The sequence below is a fragment of the Pseudophryne corroboree genome, chromosome 4 (assembly GCF_028390025.1).
Source record: "Pseudophryne corroboree isolate aPseCor3 chromosome 4, aPseCor3.hap2, whole genome shotgun sequence".
NCBI classification, from domain to species: Eukaryota; Metazoa; Chordata; class Amphibia; order Anura; family Myobatrachidae; genus Pseudophryne; species Pseudophryne corroboree.
In genome coordinates, this window is record NC_086447.1 from 115,590,280 (window position 1) to 115,611,477 (window position 21,198).

The window sequence follows — 21,198 nt, forward strand, 5'->3', positions numbered from 1 at the left end:
ATCTGCCCCTGGGGGCATGCCAGCAGCTCACAGAGCGCTGGGCATGCCCCCTCACTGGCGAAAAATGGGGGCGTGGCTCGCGGTCGCGGTCCTCCCGCGAAGCCACGCCCATTTCGTTGGACACGCCCCCTTTTTGCAACGCGAGTGTCCCTCCTTCTGCCTGAAGAAAGCTGGGAGTTATGCACCCCTGCCTGTGCCATGCCCATACCATCTGCTTCTGCTCCTATAGATTTGCCAGGATCTGTGACTCATTTGACTAACTCCGCCCAGTGTTGTGACTCCGCCCAGCGTTAGCAAATGAGTCACAAAGTCACAGATCTGGGCTAATATATAGGAGATATATATATATATATATATATATATTAGAGATGAGCGGGTTCGGTTTTACTCGGATTTACTCGGTTCTCAAAACGGCATGTTATTGGCTCACAGACGTCACGTGTTTTGGATAGCCAATAAGAAAAATCCGGATAAAACCGAACTGACGTTAATTCTGGCGTTACATCCGAACCCGCTCATCTCTAATATATATATATATATATATATATATAAAATTAGTTTTTTTTATTTCTGTTTATTATTTTCGCCAATTATTTTTTGGCAATGAATGGGTTAATTAACACTTTCTCCCCAAAATACCAGAATGAATGTAAGAAAGATGGATGAGGGGTGAAGGGGGGGAAGGGGCACGACTTTTAGGAGACAGATGGTCACATCCTCACCTCAGTAAAGTCAGTGGGAATTTCCCACTGTTATGTGGGCCTCTGTCTGATCCTGCGGAACTCCGTCAGCGGTCAGCCTCAGAACACAAGTTCTGTGTGTGGGTTGGCGGGCCGCGGGCGGGAGGACAGAACAGCGCAGGACAGGCGGGAATGAGGGAGCGCGATGTGATGTAAGCACGTCACACCGCGGCCAGGAACACAGCACAGGGCGGCCAGGAGCACAGCGCAGGGTGGGCAGGAGGGAGCGCGGTGTGACATCAGCACATCACATCGCGAGCCGGCCGGTGCTGGGCAGGGCTGTGTCTTGGCAGCGCGACCGTCCATTATCCCCAGGAATTTCATTTTTACCCCATTTGGGGTAATTTACCCCTGTTCCCCGACTACTGGCTTAGAGCACATAATTGATAGCAATATGTGTTCTAAACTGTAGGCATAATATTTCCCAATAGATTTTATATTAGGATAGAAACTGGGATAGTCTATCTGTACAATACACATAACAAACCTCAGTGTTCATCTATAAAATAATAAATGAGATGATTGGTAGAAATGTGAAATTACTGAACCTCATATTACCAAACATTATCTATGTCTTCTAGAGACAAAACATAGAGGTTAAGATTCTCCAAAACCCAGCAGAAGATACCTCTCTCTGTCTGCCCCCAATGACTTATGCGCAGGTCAATGGCTTGCGCAGTATGCGTGGATGACCAGAACCCAGAAGTAGAGTGATGGTGTAAGCTATCACTCTGTTTCTACCTCTTCGCCTGAACGGGCTCTTATCGCAGCCCGTGTCCTGGCAAGAGATTTGTACTATTGCTATTTGCATGAAAATTTTTATTTTCATGTTGCAAAATTAGGCAATATTATAAATCAACCCTTTTATTTGTTTTCATTTAACTAAAGAAAAGAATATGCTCACATTACACATTATGCCACACAGTAGTGCCCCTTATATACAATGCCCACAGCGGTACCCTTTATACACAATTCTCACAGTAGTAGTGCCCCTTACACATAATACCCACAGCTGTAGTGCCTTTTACACATAATGACCACAGTAGTGTCGCTTATACACATATTGCCCACAGAAGTGCTGCTTATACACAAAATGCCTACAGTAGTAGTGCCATTTATAAACAGAATGCCCAAAGTAGTAGTGCCCCTTACACATAATGCCTAAAATAGTATGCCCCTTACACATAATGACCACAGAAGTGCTGCTTATACACATAATGCCAACAGTAGTGCACCTTATACACATCTCTGCCTCTGTACCAGTAGGGGTGGGCTGTAGATGAGGGAAGACCACAGAGCCACTAGGACTTTAGAAAAGGGAAGGTGGCTGCACTCATCAGTAACACTAGCTCTGCGTGCATCATCAATTGACATAGGTGATGGGGCAGGCTTTTCTGTTGGAATTACTGTGCAGGGCAATGGAGGAGGTGGAACTAGTTCCCACTACCATTACAGGTGGTGGAACTCAGTTCCCCTGCTGATGCCAGCATTCCAATGGTCACGATCCCAACAGGGGTGAGGTAAGTATTCTACCACCCCCACCCCTATCCCTCCCTCCTGCAGCCTAACCCTAACCTCCCCCCTTAATGCCTAACCTTAAACTCCCCCTTTAGTGCCTAAACCTAACCCCCCCTTTCCGCATCCTAACCCTCTCCCCTTAGTGTCTAAACTTAACAACCCCTCTCTGGTGCCTAGCCCTAACCCCCCCTTCCCCCGCCGCCGCAGCCTATCCCTGTCCGCCCCTGGTGGAGCTTAAACCTAAAACCCGAGCATAATAATTATTACACCTCCTGACTATACTTACCTTGGGGATCTCGGTGTCGGGATGGTGACCTGGTCGGAGTTCCGGCATTAGTGTTCTGACGGCTGTCGGGATCCTGAACGTATACCAGTAATAGTCATAGTACAGTAGTAATGTGTATTTAGTGGCACACGTTGACTAAGCTATAATGCTGATTAATGTGCTGTACATGATACGAGGTGATGAGTGATAAGTGAGTATGAAAAGTGAGTTAGTAATATGCCTGTACCACATCCTATGTCTTTCATCATTCTGCTACTATTTTGTAAAGAAATTTTGTTTCACACTTCACCATCTAAGCCAGTCTTTCCCAAACCCAGTCCTCAGATACTCCTAACAGCGTATGTTTTACAGATCTCCTAGTTGGTGCACAGGTATACTGTATTCATTACTGGTTAACACATTTTATAAGATTCACAGGTGGGGCTAATTATTTCAATTGCTATACTGAGGATACTGAGAAATGCTGAAAATCTGGGTAGGTACACAATATGTGATGTGTATCCCAGCTGATGGTGTGTCACGTTGTAATGATACATCGCTCGCACCGTAGACAATACATTATTGTGTGTGAAATGGCATTATTACAGCATGCCATCGTTCATTACATTTTCCCATCTGATGTCAAGCCCATCGGATGGGAAGATGCCATGAATGACCTCCATGCAAACACGAGCAGGCGTACACACTATACGAGCCGTATGATATATTGTTCCGAACCACATCGGAAATGATATATCGTACAATATATCACTTTTAGGTCTATTTATGACCATCCACATCTGATGATGCGGGTGACAGGTGATAAACTCGACCAAACTCGCACTGCGATAATTGAGTACATCGCATGGATGTATCAATTATTGCATGCAGGGACAGAGCTTCACAGCATCATCAGTGTATTTTTTGTTAAAAAAAAATACCCTGATGGCCTGCTGCGCATGCGCCGCCGGGGGTCCCCCACTCTGTCGCAACTACCCCCGTGACAGAGCACCCCCTTCCCTTCCCCCCCGGATTCATACTTACCAGTCTCAGGAGTTCTGCCGGGCGCCGGGTCCCACAGTGCTGTAAAGTGAGCTGGCCTTTTGCAGTGTCACTTTACTGCACCGGGGTCACAGCGCTGCATATGGAGGACCTGGCGCCCGGCAGCGCTCACCGAAGCAGCGGACACCGGCTCCTGGGGCTGGTAAGTATGTAATGGGGTTTTTGTTACTTTAATTTCTTCTTTTTTTTACACTGTGATCAGCTTGTGTGTCCATTGGACACACAGAGCTGATCTCTGGAGCCCGGTCCCACACAGATTTCTCTGCCAGGGGCAGAGAAAGCTGGGCAAAAGGCTGCAGATCGCAGTGCTGCCCTGTGATCTCGCCAGCCTGAGCTGGCGAGATTATCACAGGGCATACTGCGGTATATTTTTTTTAGTAAATTTGGCCACATCGCATTTCTCATTAGTATAGGGAATGCGATGTGGATTACTACAAAAAAATGACAATTAAATGGTTTGAAAAAACTGCTCCATATGCTCTTTAATACATTCAGGTGATACTAAAATAATGTTAATAAATAGGCCCCTTAGTGTTTACCCAACTAAAGTGGGATGACCACGCAAAGGAAGAAGTGTTTGCAGGCTACAGTGAATTGCAAAAAGATTGTAGATATGAAAGTACACAAGCGGGGCAGCTTCAGGAAGAAGTTCAGAAACCACCACCAGAGGAGGAGGAAAATTATATGGAAGATAAGACTGTATAGATGATCCAGTTATTGTTGAACAGGGAAGACCACCTTTGCCTTTGGTCAGGATATGTACTAGATGGAACTAGAGTATAACACCGAAGCGGTTATCTTATCTTGCCTGGACAGCACCACAATCTGAGCCAGAATCCTGAAAAGAGATGCAGTAACTGCAAAAAAAGCTTCTGATGTAGAGATGGAATCTGTCAAACAGCTCAAGACATGGGATCTTACAGTGTTACCTCCAGGAAAACATGCAATTTGATGTAAATGGGTTTTCAAATCAAACGTGGCTCGAAAAGTAAAGTTTAAAGGTTGGACTGTATAGACACCAGAAGCAATACTTGTTTACATGCCTCTATAAAAGCATCTGCTTGTGCCCAAGTATGCCACTGTGTTATTGGAGTCTCACAGTGCTGTACGGCAGTACAGTACTTAGTGCAAGAGAGATTGATACCTTATTGTATTGATTGCTGTTTATCTTCTGTCACGTGTATCCTGTTATGTTGAATAAAACCTACTCTGGTTTGGAATCAACGTAAGGACTAACCTGCTTGCTCACCTCTGCCACCTCTGCTAACCTGCTTGCTCACCTCTGCCACGCACCTATCAACTGCCAAAGGGAATCACTTTGAAAATGTCACTGGCTCTGTAGATGTAAGCTGTTTGAGGATGTTGAAAGTTGCATCATTGCTATCCACTTGTTATACAGGAAGTGTTTATTATACAGGAAGTGCTTTCTGCAGCCATAGTTAGGTGGGCCAATCCCGGGATCGTCGGGATCCCAGGATTTAGGCCAAAAGACGGCCAGGATTCAATCCCGGGATTGGAAGTTCCAATCCCGGGGATTGCGGGATTTACCTGCCCCATTGTTTTTTTCAATGCGGGCAGCGTTGAGCCTCCTCAGGAGGCTCAGATGCTGCCCAGCTACTCCTCCCAGCTCCCCATGCCTCAGCAGTGCATACTGCGCAGCGTGACTTGATGTCAGAGGTCACGCTGTGGTCTGACGTCAGCCGCCCACGCCGCACCTCACCGCCCGCAAGCCCTCCCACCCACGGTGAGTCTGACACCAGCCGCCAGGACCGCACCTCGCAGCCCACAAACCCTCCCACCCACGATGGTGAGTATTGTGTGGGCTGGGCGGGTCTTCAACCCAATCCCGGATAGCCCAGGAATCCAAGGATTGAACTTTTTTCAATCCAGATACCCAGGATTGAAAAAAAGACCTGGGATTGGCCTCCCTAGTCATAGTTCAGCATGATTGCAATTAGTAAAGTCACACTTCTGCAGCTCCAGAGTCCTGCAGTAATTTGCACACATAAAACTATACATTTTCCTAGAGATATTCACGTGCACAATAGACTTTGGCACACTGCACGCTGGCCCATGTGGAACCCATCATAAGTCATCTCTTCCTGTTCTCTGCCCTGCATCTCCAGTTGTAAGGGAGTCTTATGTGTCAGGCGCAGGCAGGCATGCAAGCAAGCATACTGTATGAGTGTGTTTGCTTTTTCAGCATGTAGAGAACTAAATAACTGCATCAGCCACATTAGACCTCTTTCAGAGTTGGACTTAGATGGAAGTTGTTGCTCTTTCCCCCATAGCTTGCTCTATTTTTGAAATGTGCATCTTTTTCGCCATGTGTATCTGTTGCCCTGCCAGCTAGGCTTCATTTTACACTTACGGCTCTGTGTGCCAAGGGGTCTGGAACCAAGGTTGCAATGGGTGCATGTTTGGAGTGGGATGTCCTTGAGGTGCATGCTTTAAGCTGTGATGATAATGACAGCCACTGATGATAATGACAGCCACTGGTAGCACTTCATTCACTAAACGTGTCTAAGACTGGACATAGTATAACTGCTGTGGTTGCAATCTAATAGCAGAGATATAGTGTACTGAAAACTCATATTTATAAAAAAACAAAACATGATTCCGACTCTGGGAAAGAAACGGCTGCTGATATGTTTATTAGTGTGAACAAAAGGAGACAGAAGGCATTTAATATGCCTGGCAAATGTTAAACCTCTAGGATGAGTCAGCATACATTTAGCACGTCATTTTTTTAAGAAGGCTGGGGTTTTGTTATGGCATTTCTTGGTGTGCCCTATCAGGGTTTGAAGGGTGTGTTGTGGGTCTGATTTATTTTTTATACTATTGTTTCCTGGCCTGTGAGGTCTCTTGCTTTTTTCGGACGTTCCCACCTTCCCTCACTTTTATTATTCTTTGTTGGTTGTTGACCTTATTATTGCGGGAAAGAATGGTAGCAGTCTATCTGCTGTTTTTGGTTTTGAGGTGCTCTCCCTGCCAATACACACTTACAAAGTTTAGGCTGCTTCTACCCTACTGGGTCCAGGGGCATCACCGGTCCAGCTTCTTGTGTAATAACTAGGTAAGTATTAGGTTTAAATATGTAGGTAAGTATACAGGTGAGTGCTTATAACATCTCTTTTCCCTTAGGACTCCCCGGTTCTTGATTCTTAACTGAGAGGTGAGTGCAGGAGCTTCCACATAATTAACTACTTATATATTATTTATTATTTATTTATTAACAGTTTCTTATATAGCGCAGCAAATTCCGTTGCGCTTTACAATTTGAAATAATAATAACAAACTTGGTGATAACAGTCATAGAGTTAGGAAGGCCCTGCTCGCAAGCTTACAATCTATAGGGAAATAGGCATATGTACACAAGGAAAGGTGCTATCTATTGCATAGAATGAGAAGACATGTGAGGATATGTGTAGACTGTACAGAGTGGATGTAATTTGATAGGAAGGTTTATGAAAGTTATGTGGGCGGTTCAGGAATTTGATACGCTTGCCTAAAGAGGTGAGTTTTGAGGGAACGCTTGAAGGTTTGGAGACTAGAGGAGAGTCTTATTGTGCGTGGTAGGGCATTCCACAGGGTGGGTGCAGCCCGATGAAAGTCCTGCAGTCGTGAGTGGGAGCGAGTAATGAGTGTGGATGAGAGACGCAGGTCTTGTGAAGAGCGAAGAGGTCGGGTTGGGAGATATTTTGTGATAAGCGAAGTGATGTACATTGGTGTAGTTTGGTTAATGGCCTTGTGTGTGAGTAAAAGTATTTTATATTGAATGCGGTAGAGTACAGGTAACCAATGGAGGGACTGACAGAGTGGATCTGCAGACGATGAACGTCTAGCGAGGAAGATAAGCCTCGCCGCTGCATTCAGAATGGATTGTAGTGGTGAGAGTCTTGTTTTGGGAAGACCAGTTAGGAGACTATTGCAATAATCAATGCGGGAGATAATGAGAGCGTGGATTAGAGTTTTAGCAGTGTCTTGTGTAAGGTATGGTCGTATTTTGGATATGTTTTTTAGATGCATGTAACATGATCTTGAGACAGATTGAATGTGGGGAACAAAGGACAGATCAGAGTCAAGGATGACACCTAGGCAGCGAGCTTGTGGGGTAGGGTAGATAGTAGAGTTTTCAACAGTGATAGAGATATCAGGTTGGTACCTACTATTGGCCGGTGGAAATATAATTAACTCTGTCTTTGAAATATTAAGTTTGAGGTGGCGAGATGTCATCCAGGATGAGATGGCAGAAAGGCATTCAGTGACACGGTCCAGTACAGATAGGGACAAGTCAGGGGAGGATAGGTAGATTTGAGTATCATCTGCGTACAGATGATACTGAAAACCAAAAGAGCTGATTAGTTTACCAAGAGATGAGGTATAGATAGAGAAAAGCAGAGGACCCAAGACTGAGCCTTGCGGTACTCCAACTGAAAGAGGTAGCGAAGAGGAGGTAGATTCAGAGAAGCGAACACTGAAGGAGCGATTAGATAGGTACGATAGGAACCAAGAAAGGGCTGTGTCTTTAAGACCTAGGGATTGTAGTGTCTGTATGAGAAGAGAGTGGTCTACAGTGTCAAATGTAGCAGATAGATCTAGAAGAATAAGTAGTGAATAGTGGCCTTTAGACTTCGTAGTGACCAAATCATTAACCACTTTAGTCAGTGCCGTCTCTGTGGAATGTTGGGAACGGAAGCCTGACTGAAGTGGGTCCAACAAAGTGTATGAGTTAAGAAAGTGTGTGAGTCGAGTGTAGGCAAGTCTCTCAAGTAGCTTAGAGAGACAAGGGAGCTGAGAGATAGGGCGGTAGTTTGAGAGAGCATTAGGGTCAGAATTTTGTTTTTTTAAAATGGGAGTAATCACTGCATGCTTGAAGAGTGAAGGAAAAATACCAGTAGAGAGAGAGAGATTACAGATGTTAGTTAAGGTAGGGATGAGCACCAGAGACAGAGCTTTACTTATTTGTGAGGGTAAAGGATCAAGAGGAGAGGTAGTAGAGAAGCAGGATGAGAAGAGTGATGATACTTCATCTTCATTTGTGGGATCAAATGAAGAAAGAGTGCCAGAGGGTTCAGGTACAGAACGGAGCAGGTCACTGGCTGCCGAAGAGCATACCATTTCATCTCGGATCTTATCAATCTTCTCCTTGAAGTAGGAAGCAAGATCCTGTGCCTTGATAGTGGCTGGTGGGGTAGGTGCGGGAGGATTCAGAAGTGATTTAAATGTATTAAAGAGTCGTTTGGGGTTAGAGGCTTGAGCAGAGATAAGAGTTTGGAAATATGTTTGTTTGGCAGTGTCCAGGGCATTTTTATAAGAATGGTAGACTGTCTTATATGTGAGGAAGTCACTTGAAATACGAGATTTACGCCACTGACGTTCAAGTTTTCGTGTGAGTTTTTGTAGTTGTCTTGTTGATTTGGAGTGCCATGGTTGACATCTAGGCCTACGTGGAGTGTGATGGGTAGCTGGAGCCACTTCATCAAGGGCTAGTTCTAGAGTCTTATTAAGGTGTGATACAGCCATCTCAGGAGAGGTGAATGCAGAAATAGGTGAAAGCAGTTGTTGGAGTGAAGTGGAAAGTTCTTGAAGATTAATTGTGTTAATATTTCTGCGAGTTTGAGGAAGATTGGAGAACTTCCGCAACACAGGGTTTGAATTAACAGAGGAAAGCATGCAGGTGATAAGGTTGTGATCTGATAGGGGGAAAGGAGTGTTAGTGAGTTCAGAGATGGAGCATAGTCTGGTGAATACTAGATCAAGGCAGTGACCCGCCTGATGAGTAGAGGAGTCAGTCCATTGGGAGAGGCCAAGAGAGGAGGTTAGAGAGAGTAGTTTGGAGGCATGCGCAGCAGATTTTGGACAATCAATAGCAATATTGAAATCACCCATGATAATGGTGGAGATGTCAGAGGATAGAAAGTGAGGGAGCCAGGCAGAAAAATCTTCCAAAAATTGTTTTGGATGCCCAGGTGGGCGGTAGATAGCTGCAACACGCAGAGAGAAAGGAGAGTAAACCCTAATGGAATGTACTTCAAATGATGTAAATGTGAGTGATGGAACCTGTGGTAGAACAGTATATGCAAAAGATTGGGAAAGTAAAAGTCCAACTCCTCCTCCTTTATGGTTATCGGGTCTGGAGGTGTGTGTAAAGTGGAGACCACCATGTGCCAGTGCTGCATGGGAGGCTGTGTCAGATTGTGTGAGCCAGGTTTCTGTTATAGCCAGCAGATTGATGTTGTTAGATATGAAGAGGTCATGGATAGATGTTAATTTGTTACAAACAGAGCGTGCATTCCATAAGGCACATTTTAGTGATCTGGAGTTCAAAATACCAGTTTATTTAGCATGGTATCCGTTCACATGGTCGACCATGTTATGGTCGACAGTCATTAGGTCGACCACTATTGGTCGACATTGACATGGTCGACATGGACACATGGTCGGCACATGAAAATGGTCGACACATGAAAGGTCGACACATGAAAAGGTCGACATGAGTTTTTTAACTTTTTTTTCTTTTGGGGAACTTTTCCATACTTTACGATCCACGTGGACTATGATTGGAACGGTAATCTGTGCCGAGCTAATCGGTAGCGAAGCGAAGGCACCATGCCCGAAGCATGGCGAGCGAAGCGAGCCATGCGAGGGGACGCGGTGCACTAATTGGGGTTCCCAGTCACTTTACGCAAAAAACGACACCCAAAAAAGTAAAAAAACTCATGTCGACCTTTTCATGTGTCGACCATTTTCACGTGTCGTCCATGTCGACCATGTCAATGTCGACCAATAGTGGTCGACCTAATGACTGTCGACCATAACATGGTCGACCATTCATACCGGAACCATTTAGCATACAGATTGCAATAGTGAACTTTGTGAAAGTTGAATAAACACTAACTTGTATAAGAACAGTTACAGTACCATACATCAATTTCAAATTGTAACAATGTATTTCACACTAAGGTTGATAAACTCATTTATTAAACTGCTTCCAGTTTTCTTGACTCCTTCGTTCTCCACTCAATGAGCAAATACCTGAATTTAGACATTTAAGCATATACAGTAGGCTATATGTAACCATAAATGCAATCTTACGTAACCACCTTGAGGGTATATGAAACAGTATTACTTTATGCATATACTTTAACTTTACATCAATACTATACTACCAGCGTCTACGATTACCCCAAGACTGTCCACACAATACAGTTCGGTTGGGTACTACTTTGCCAGTGTCATTTAGAATACCCGTGTGATAAATGAAGAAACTGTTGGGGCTTTTCCAAATAAATCCAGTTTAAGTTATTGCTTATTAACACTTTAGTTCCTTCCTTATAAGTCATTGTAATATACCAAAGGATAATTTCTTATTCCGGAAAGACTAGGATAGGATTAACAAATGTGGATAATGGTACGCTGTGGCTGTCCAAGATGCTTCCACAGGGCAAAGTTAGTCTGTATTGCTAATGCTGACTTTAACTGAGATGGGTAGTCTTAATGTCAGACTCTCTTCTCTCTTTCTCTTGCCTACTGTTGGTACCAAATTAATTATCCAAGAGATTATGGCACAGTACACTGATTTACCAAATCACTGGTTATAGCTGAATTATCACAGGCAAATGGTTCCTGACAGAAATGCCTTTCTGACTTTTCCTGCGCTGTTATATGAGAGGGGTTTGCTATAGCATTTTATACACTGCAGTGTTAACTCTAGCTGATCTACTTAACAGTCAATGTAATAAGTGCACTTATTTATACTCTGGTGTTTGAAGGTGACTTGCTGGGAAAATAGTGTTTTTACACTGCGGTATAATGTTAACGCTGCTTTCAATATACCTCTCCAGTTGTCTGGGCAGTAACTGACCTCCTGCAGCCTTATATGGCGAGTGGCTCCGTCTCACAATCTGCCTCTCTCAGTCTCTCAGCAGCCTGCGGCTATCAATCTGGAGCAGGCCATTCCTCCGTACTGGACCTCGGTCGATGGGCTCTACATCTACTTGCCCTCCTGGGCGGATCAGTGACCCCTTACGCCCGACGTCACCAGGACTCCTGAGAGGGTCACAGCTCAAATTCTGCTCTCACTGACAGGCACCGCCAGCTGTCCCCTCACAGCACAGTCAGTCTCCCACAGCGTTTACCTCAGTGCCCCTCTGCCCAACTCCCACTCACTTTTCAACTGTCACTTGCTGTACCACCTGACACTGGACATGTGATGTACATCTGACCCCCTGAGCAGCTGCAGAGGCTGCTGGGAAATGCTATCAGTCTCCACAATGACATACTGTATATAATTTACGTGCTGTAGCGTGAGGAACAATGTCAGAAAGGATAACTCACATAGTGGGGTATTACATACAATCCTGCTGAAAAGATGCGTGTCCTCACGCATTAGACAAATTTATGCATTTCACAATTTATCACTTTGGAGTCAACTGTTTCTATAAAAAACTTAATATGATAAAAATTTTGGTTGACACAAGTTAAACATTTACAAGTTTTCCACTTTATATCTACATGCATATTATCTCTAATGGGTAGAATTTATGACAAGATATTCTTCCTCTGGGACTCCATACTTGGTTAGAACTGACATCATGGGCTTTTTGTCCATAACACAAAGTTCTTCAGTATCAATACATGTCAGCTTTTGTACAACAGCATCTAGGTAATTCTGTTCTGAAGACCCCAACCTCTCTACTATGGGTATATTGACAATTCTTCCAATTTCTTCTCTACACATGGTAGCACCATAATCTGGTTGGTTATGGTGGGCCAAACTGGAATGGACATAATTTACTCTGGGTCTACTCTGAGATGGTGGTTCTTGAGGAAATTGTGACCTGACTACAACCTGCAGACTCTGCTGCACTGTGTCACTCTGTTCTTCCGCATATCTGTCTTTTTGTATTACGAATTCCCTTTGCTCTGTGACATTAGGATATTTTTGTCTGCATCTGTATGGCTTCCTTGGACAGTATGTTGGGCTGCAATGCCTTTGATAAGACCATTGGTGATTAGCCCTTTCTGCAGTGCTTTCAACTTCTTCCAGCCCACCACCACCTTCATTATATCCATAATATTGCTGGTAGCTATGTGGAGGATATCTGTGATCTAGATAGTGCTGATACTGATTGCGATCTACTGCATATTTGCTGCCTTGCACTGGGACACCACCAGGACCAGTTACATTTGCTGCCTGTAGACCTTTCTCTCCTTTGACCACATGAAACTGTACAGTCTCTCCGTTTTCCAGGCTTCGAAGATATTTTCTTGGGATGTTCTTCTGGATGGCCGTGTAGTGTACAAATATATCTCTCTTGGTATCATCTCGATTAATAAAGCCATAACCACGTCTAACATGGAACCATACGACTTTGCCCAAAACTTTCCCTGCACTGGCTAGCATAACATCACTTACATGTGGCATGCTGAGAGCTTTTACTTGGTTCTGCAGCACCAGGTTGAAATTCCCACTTCCAGGTTGTTCTTCCTCCAAGGGTGGACCTATTTTCTCTGTTCTTTCGGAGGGCTGGTCCTTGGTCACTGGACTTCTGAGTACAGTTTCTTGTTTGTGGCCATCACGTTCCGCATGACCACTCTTCTGGCAAAGCCTACACATTGGCCAACCCTGTTCATCAAACTTATCAGTAACTCATCTATAATTTCCTATCACTCCACTTTGGGTGTCATAACAGGGCTTAGTTCCAGATTGCCAGTCTTTCTCTTCTCTTATTGGTCTTACTTTCAAACTCTTTATTTCTTTATACATATCTGCCATGCCCTGAATAAGTTCGGCAATTTGTTCTCTTAAAGCAACTAACAAATCTGCTATAGCCAATGACTGAATGTGTTGAGTTGCTAATTCCAAATATGTGGTGGTCTGCATTTGCCTGGAACTGATTCCCAAAATCTTGATTGCTGTTTCTTTAAAATCTAAGAAACTGCTGGTTGGATCATGCAGCCGTATCATTTTAAGATGCGTTTTCACCTGTTCTCCATAAACTCCTTCAATAAATTGGCTGACGAGTGCTTCATCCTCATGTGTAATTTCTTCTGGATTACAGGTTTTTATAGCTTGCATTGCTTCCTGTAAACTAAGAGCAAACTCACTCAAGGTTTCACCAGATTGTTGCTTCCTGGTATAGAAGTAAATTTTTAATTCAGATAGAGTTCTGATATCAAAGATCTGGGCCAATTTTTTTTAAATTTCTTCTGCAGTTCTTTTCTGACTTGATGGCCAGGAGTTGGCTTCTCTTAGGGCACACCCCTTTAGTTGTCCAATTAGTATCTCCACTTTTTGTTGCTCACTGAGTGGGTATAGCCTGAACAGGGCTTGAATTTTTATCTTAAATTCCTTCAATTCATTTGTCCCTGTGATATTCATATCTCCAGAAAAACTGGGGAGCCATGGCATGCCAAAATAATACGGCATTGTAATGGGTGAGGAAGTGTGCATAATGGAGCCCTCCCTATCAGGTACTTTGCCTTGATCGGCCTGTCTATCCCCTTGAGACATCTGATCTAACTAAGGTTAACACTTGTTTGGATACTGGTTCTATCCTGTTCGTGACGCCAAATTATGTAATAACTAGGTAAGTATTAGGTTTAAATATGTAGGTAAGTATACAGGTGAGTGCTTATAACATCTCTTTTCCCTTAGGACTCCCCGGTTCTTGATTCTTAACTGAGAGGTGAGTGCAGGAGCTTCCACATAATTAACTACTTATATAGTTATAAATACCAGTTTATTTAACATACAGATTGCAATAGTGAACTTTGTGAAAGTTGAATAAACACTAACTTGTATAAGAACAGTTACAGTACCATACATCAATTTCAAATTGTAACAATGTATTTCACACTAAGGTTGATAAACTCATTTATTAAACTGCTTCCAGTTTTCTTGACTCCTTCGATCTCCAGTCAATGAGCAAATACCTGAATTTAGACATTTAAGCATATACAGTAGGCTATGTGTGACCATAAATGCAATCTTACGTAACCACCTTGAGGGCATATGAAACAGTATTACTTTATGCATATACTTTAACTTTACATCAATACTATACTACCAGCGTCTACGATTACCCCAAGACTGTCCACACAATACAGTTCGGTTGGGTACTACTTTGCCAGTGTCATTTAGAATACCCGTGTGATAAATGAAGAAACTGTTGGGGCTTTTCCAAATAAATCCAGTTTAAGTTATTGCTTATTAACACTTTAGTTCCTTCCTTTTAAGTCATTGTAATATACAAAAGGATAATTTCTTATTCCGGAAAGACTAGGATAGGATTAACAAATGTAGATAATGGCACGCTGTGGCTGTGGCTAGGGCTATCCAAGATGCTTCCACAGGACAAAGTTAGTCTGTATTGCTAATGCTGACTTTAACTGAGATGGTAAGTCTTAATGTCAGACTCTCTTCTCTCTTTCTCTTGCCTACTGTTGGTACCAAATTAATTATCCAAGTGATTATGGCACAGTACACTGATTTACCAAATCACTGCTGTTATAGCTGAATTATCACAGGCAAATGGTTCCTGACAGAAATGCCTTTCTGACTTTTCCTGCGCTGTTATATGAGATGGGTTTGCTATAGCATTTTATACACCTCGGTGTTAACTATAGCTGATCTTCTTAACAGTCAATGTAATAAGTGCACTTATTTATACTCTGGTCGGTGTTTGAAGGTGACTTGCTGGGAAAATAGTGTTTTTACACTGCGGTATAGCATTAACGCTGCTTTCAATATACCTCTCCAGTTGTCTGAGCAGTAACTGGCCTCCTGCAGCCTTATATGGCGAGTGGCTCCGCCTCACAATCTGCCTCTCTCAGTCTCCCACAGCATTTACCTCAGGGCCCCTCTGCCCAACTCTCACTCACTTTTCAACTGTCACTTGCTGTACCACCTGACACTGGACATGTGATGTACATCTGACCCCCTGAGCAGCTGCAGAGGCTGCTGGGAAATGCTATCAGACTCCACAATGACATACTGTATATAATTTATGTGCTGTAGCGTGAGGAACAATGTCAGAAAGGATAACTCACATAGTGGGGTATTACACTTGTATGTCATTAAGAGGGAAGTTTGGAAACCTTGAGTTGTTGGTGATGGACTGCCAGTTGACTCCTATCTAGGTTTTGAGTCCTTGGTAATGTTCTGGCAGTTGGCCCCCATCTAGCATTTGAGTTGAGTGATGGGTTGGCAGTTGGCCTCCATCTAGGTCTTGAGTCCTTGGACATGTTCTGGCAGTTGGCCCCCATCTAGGTCTTGAGTCCTTGGTAATGTTCTGGCAGTTGGCTCCAATCTAGCATTTGAGTTGAGTGATGGGCTGGCAGTTTGCAACCATTTAAGCCTGCATTTATTTAAGGAGATGATGCACTGCATGTAGGTCCGTTATTTCTTTGCCACCATACCTTTTATACATAAATGAAACTGACTTTTCCGCCACCAATACATCTCCGTGTCCTTAAGTTAAATATTTACATCTTCTATTAGCTATTATCAGGATCCTTGTAACTTGGGTTCTTCATCTATACTTTCCCATCATACTGTAAAGTGTGTGAAGAATTGTATACTGTTCTTTTGGCCATGTTTCGTACTCCAGACGTATTCCAGCTGCATCTGCAGGGGAGGGAGACGCATTTGCAACCAATTCTCCTAAGGCAGCACAATGTAATTTTGTTTCCATTATTTCCATTTGCAGTTAGACTCAAATTGTGCCTAACTCTGAATGAGGTCCACTGTATACAACTAGGTGGTAAGACAGCAAACTATTACTCAGATATTGATGTTATCTGCCTTCAAACTTGAAATTCTTGGCACACGTCCTACCAAAGCAGTTGTTTTCAGAAAAGTGGAGACCAATGTGCAAGCTTTTTGTGTGGGCCCCATTCCCCCATAAATATGATGGCAGCAGCTGCGCTGTAGGTAGCAAAGACTGTCTTCTGTGCACGTACCCTATCTCCATGGTCTCTCTAGAAATTTGGCACAGGCACCATAAATCCGGCAATTTCTCAGAAAATTTGGCAGCAGGAAGGAATATACTGAAATATGGCACCGACTTGTTTTAAACACAAACGTTGACATGTTAGAATGTCAACATTGCGTCCTGGTGGCCCAGCGGTAAGTCTTCTCCCATGGGGACTGCAGTGCCTCCAGTGGCATTTTCTGTGGCCCAGCGGTCATGTGACCATCACTCTCAGGTCAGGCCTCCGATGCTGTGACAGTCCATTAAGTATTTCTACCTTATCCCTAACCCACGCCCTAGCGCTTAACCATGGCCCCTCCCCCTGTAGCCTAACGCTAACCTCCCCCCACAGTCCAACCCGAACCCTCCCGCCCCCGGCCTAATCTAATGTCAACATTCTGACAATGGTGTCTTTTCACCTGTCAACATTCTGAGAATGCCAACACGTTGCCATCATAACTGCTAACATTGTGGTGTTTAAGTTCTGGATGTTGGAATTGGTATTGTTGACCTTTTAACTACATTACGTTATGCTATACAGTACTCACTGCATGTCCATGATATGCTCCCATTTTATTGCACAGTGATATTAATATAAGTATACATTCCTTTAAATAATATCTAAAAAAATATATTAATTCTTAAGGTGAAAACTTCCATATTTTCTCTGTGGCTGTAAATTGAGGATTATTGAATGAGTGATTTGATCATTATATTCTGTGAATAATTGCCCTAATTCAGGTTAGATCGCAGTGTGCGCAGAAAATGTGTCAATCAGGCAGAGGCGGTCGCGGGGGTGGTGCAACGCAAACGGGGGGGGGGGGGGCGGCCAAACGGGGACGTGATCACGGCGGCTGCATGAAGTCACATGCAGCCACCACGATCAAGATCATGGTGGCGGGACGTCTGTGAGCGCAGCTAAGATGCGCCGGCAGCAGCCATCGTTATTTTCTGCTAACAAGCAGAAATTGCGATGCATTCGCAGTTTCTGCTTGTGAAACTGAGGGAGGCACCGGTCAGCACGCGATCCAAAGGATTGTAATTTCTGCTAATTAGCAGAACTTGCAATCCTTACTGAATTAGGCCCAATTTCTGTAAACATGGGGAGTTCTGATGTCACTGCTTATTATCATTAAGTACTGTTGTCATCATTTTACTGTTCATTAGGCAAATGTTTGTATTCCAATTAATATCACACCCACTAATATTAAAGTCACCTCTGAATCCTGTGACCTAGCAATTACAGAAGGGTGTGCACACTGTCCCAGATATAATAATTGAATATCTGTACAAAAATAAAAGTTCTGTCCTCATTTATAAGAGAAATGTAGCAGCATGTCACAGTAGTGCGGCAGCTGGAGCTGAGCGTCTCCTCATCACTTGGAATGCCTTTAAAACATAAATAGGACTGGTTATATTTTACTTTCCAAGGACGAATACAGGAAGGGTGGGATGTTAACTTTCTGATAGTTACTTAAACACTATTGTACAGAAGATAATGCTAATGCAAGATTAGGTTAACAAACTCTAAAAGGCCTTCATATGACCTGTAACCTCAGAGAGGATGTAAGGTTTGGATTAGATCCAGGCCTGCAGGATGTAAAGCACAAATTCAGACTCCGAAACACCCAACTCTGTTTCAGTGATGTCATAGAAACTCTTCTGCCTAGACTTGGAAATATCAGGAATAATATTATATGGAAAATAGCTTTCTGATAAAATGCCATTGTCTACAGGGGCAGCGTAAGAAAAACGGGTGGCTGTGAGCAGTTTCCGTGCATGCCCTCCCCCCTCTTTTTCGAGGTGGAGCAGGCGAGTAGACTCTGGCATAGTGTTTGTGTCATACGGTATAGTGTATGGGGCACCCCTCATTTATTCTGCACAGGAATAAAAATGATTAATATAAACCCACCTATTAGCAGAGCTTCCACCACTAGAAACCCCGCCCACACAAAGCTGACCCATGTGCAGTGATGTCCCAAACAGAGCTCGGATTCGCATGCTCCAGTCACCTGTTTACTCTGAAAAGCAAATTGTTGACACTTTTTATCGCTTGTACTATCTGCTGTCCTGGGGGCTCTTGCCTATTTCCCTCATGCCAATCCCATGGTAAGGCAACATGCCAGAATCTTAGTTGAGCCCTGGACTTTGGGTTGAGGCTGGCAGGGTTAGTGTGTGTATTCCTGAGTTGAGTGAGTGGGGAGGTGACACTGTATCTTCTTGTGAGTACAGTGCTGGGCTATCGCATCAAAGCCTGACATGAAACCCCCAGCCCATTACAAACATGGAGAAGCAGCCTCAGCTGCACATGCAAGAGGATGCCAGCTGTTGTCCCATCATGTTAGGGGCAGTGGTGCAAATAAAGACACTGAAGGAGTCACATGATGATGCTAATTCAGTGTACTAGGTGTCCCCTTCATGCTGGAGCCCTAGGCAACTGTCTAAGTTTGCTTAGTGGTAGTGACAACTCTGGGTCCTGGTAGCATCTTCTGTTACAGCAAGAACATCTGTCACAGCTTCATTGCTGTAATCCACACATCTCCTCTTTACCTTGTGATCGCACATCTCCCATAGACTCTTTCAGTTGAACCTGCTATTGCCCCAAAGCTTAGTTTCACATATTTGGATCTGTGCAAATTTACTAATTATCATTATTATTTCTTATTGCCACTATTCACGTATACAGATGGAGCTGCGCTAATCGTGGCTCCGTCTGCGACTAGGTGCGCCCCGGTGAGGCGCACTGCCGTGAATGAATGGGCCGCACGTGTGTCGTAGACGTGCATGCGCCCCATTCAAAATTAATGGGAGCGTCTCTGTACGCTCAGTTGCATGCCGAGGTTCAGGCACGCCGCGCTCCCCCGCCTGCGATGCAGCCACGCTCAATGAGCCTGGCTCCATCTGTAGTATGGTTTGGAGCAGAGAAGGGAAAGGGGGACATGTCAGAAACTTTCACATATATCAAGGGTTTTAACAAGGTACAGGAGGGAAACATTCTTCATATGAAGAGAAGCAACAGGACGCGAGGACATGCACTGAGACTGGAGGGGGGAGGTTCAGGGGAAATTTGAGGAAACATTACTTCACAGAAAGAGTGGTGGACAAATAGAATAGCCTCCCATCAGAGGTGGTAGAGTCTAAGACTATAGTGCAATTTAAACATGCATGGGATAGACATAAGGATATCCTTACAAAGAACTAAAGTTCAAATGGGGTTGATGTTACCTAAAGGTTAAAAAAAGGGTCAGACTAGATGGGCCAAGTGGTTCTTGTCTGCCGTCACATTTTATGGTCTATAAAATTATACATCGCCCGAATGTACTATTCATCACATGCAGGAACAGACACCCATCCCTGCAATCTGTAAAAAGTGATATGATCACAAAGCAATCTTTTGACTTCTCCTTTGGTGTAATGCACATGTGAGGTCTGCTGATCACGCAGTTGCAGCGGCCACTACCAGGGAGAGTTCCGGAGGAATCCGCACTCTGGGGTCTATTCATGAAGCAGTGAAAAGTGTGGAGAAGTGAGCCAGTAGAGAGGTTGCCCATGGCAACCAATCATCATTGAAGTAACATTTATAGTTTGCATACTATACAACTGTACGGAGCAGCTGATTGGTTGCCATGGGCAACTTCTCCACAGGCTCACTTCTCCATTCTTTTCACTGCTTCATGAATAGACCATTCTGTGATTTCTGGGATCTGTAGCTCATAGGCCACAGCGGCTAATTTAAACTTCAGATGGCATTAGCTGCTGGGCCAGACTCCTGAATGCAGCTTCACAGTCCCTATAGAAACCTATAGAAACCTATGGGGTCTGCAACTGCTGTCGGAACTGGCGGACCAACCGCAGATTTGAATCCTCTTTCATACATTTGGGGGATCCTAAATATTTACGGTTACTCCTTAAGAACGCATGTTAACGGGGGATATGCTGCAAAAATTATTTCATAAATATGTCCCATAGTGTTTCATATAGTCCACTCAGTCAATACAGAATTTACGGAAGGTCATTAGTTCACTGCTACACGGTGTATACTGTATTCACATCAGATTTAGCCCACAAAAGACTCCCCCCCCTCCATTGGGATGTGACAGGTACAGTCAGGGGCGTTTGTACAGAGGAGGGGGCCCGTGTGCACCTCTGGGTGGGCCCCCACCTCTGCACGGCGGTGTAGACTCCGGCATTGTGCCGGAGTCTACTGCGCATGCACAGGTCTCCGGAAACATGGTACCCGCCATGATCCAGAGACCAATTTGGCTACCGCGCCTGCGCGGCGGCCATTTTGGCTGTGATTTCCGGCACGATCACAGCTCCCGGCGCAGGACTCCAGAAAGGTAAGTATTAAAATGGGTGCAATGGGGGCGGTGTGGGCCTATTGTAGAGAAAACATGGCTGCAGGCAGTGTAACCTGCAAAGTGTAACCTGTAATTCCAAATCCTGCAGTCTGCTTTGTTAGTATACATCTTCCAGCAAGTATTTCAAAGGCCTATTGTCTCTAGAGAACAGGACGGAAGAGAATATTCCTACAATAGGAAAAGGCACATGTTAAATCATAACTCTGTGTCTCTGCAAATAAACAGTCTACGCACTCGGGGACCAAGTCCACTGAAGTTATACAACGCTACGT

At 44.1% G+C, this 21,198-nt stretch overlaps 1 long non-coding RNA gene across 2 annotated transcripts in view; it reads right to left on the reverse strand.

Moving 5' to 3' along the window:
* LOC134911153 (uncharacterized) overlaps window positions 1-11,756 on the reverse strand; it is a 359,931-nt gene extending 348,175 nt beyond the window's left edge. Inside the window, exon 1 of one of the 2 annotated variants that reach the window (XR_010176358.1) lies at window positions 11,453-11,756. This is a non-coding gene — a long non-coding RNA (uncharacterized LOC134911153). Of the gene's footprint in view, window positions 1-11,424 lie in introns of both variants that reach the window. The other variant, XR_010176359.1, reaches the window with a different exon arrangement.
* Between the last annotated feature and the right edge of the window lie 9,442 nt (window positions 11,757-21,198).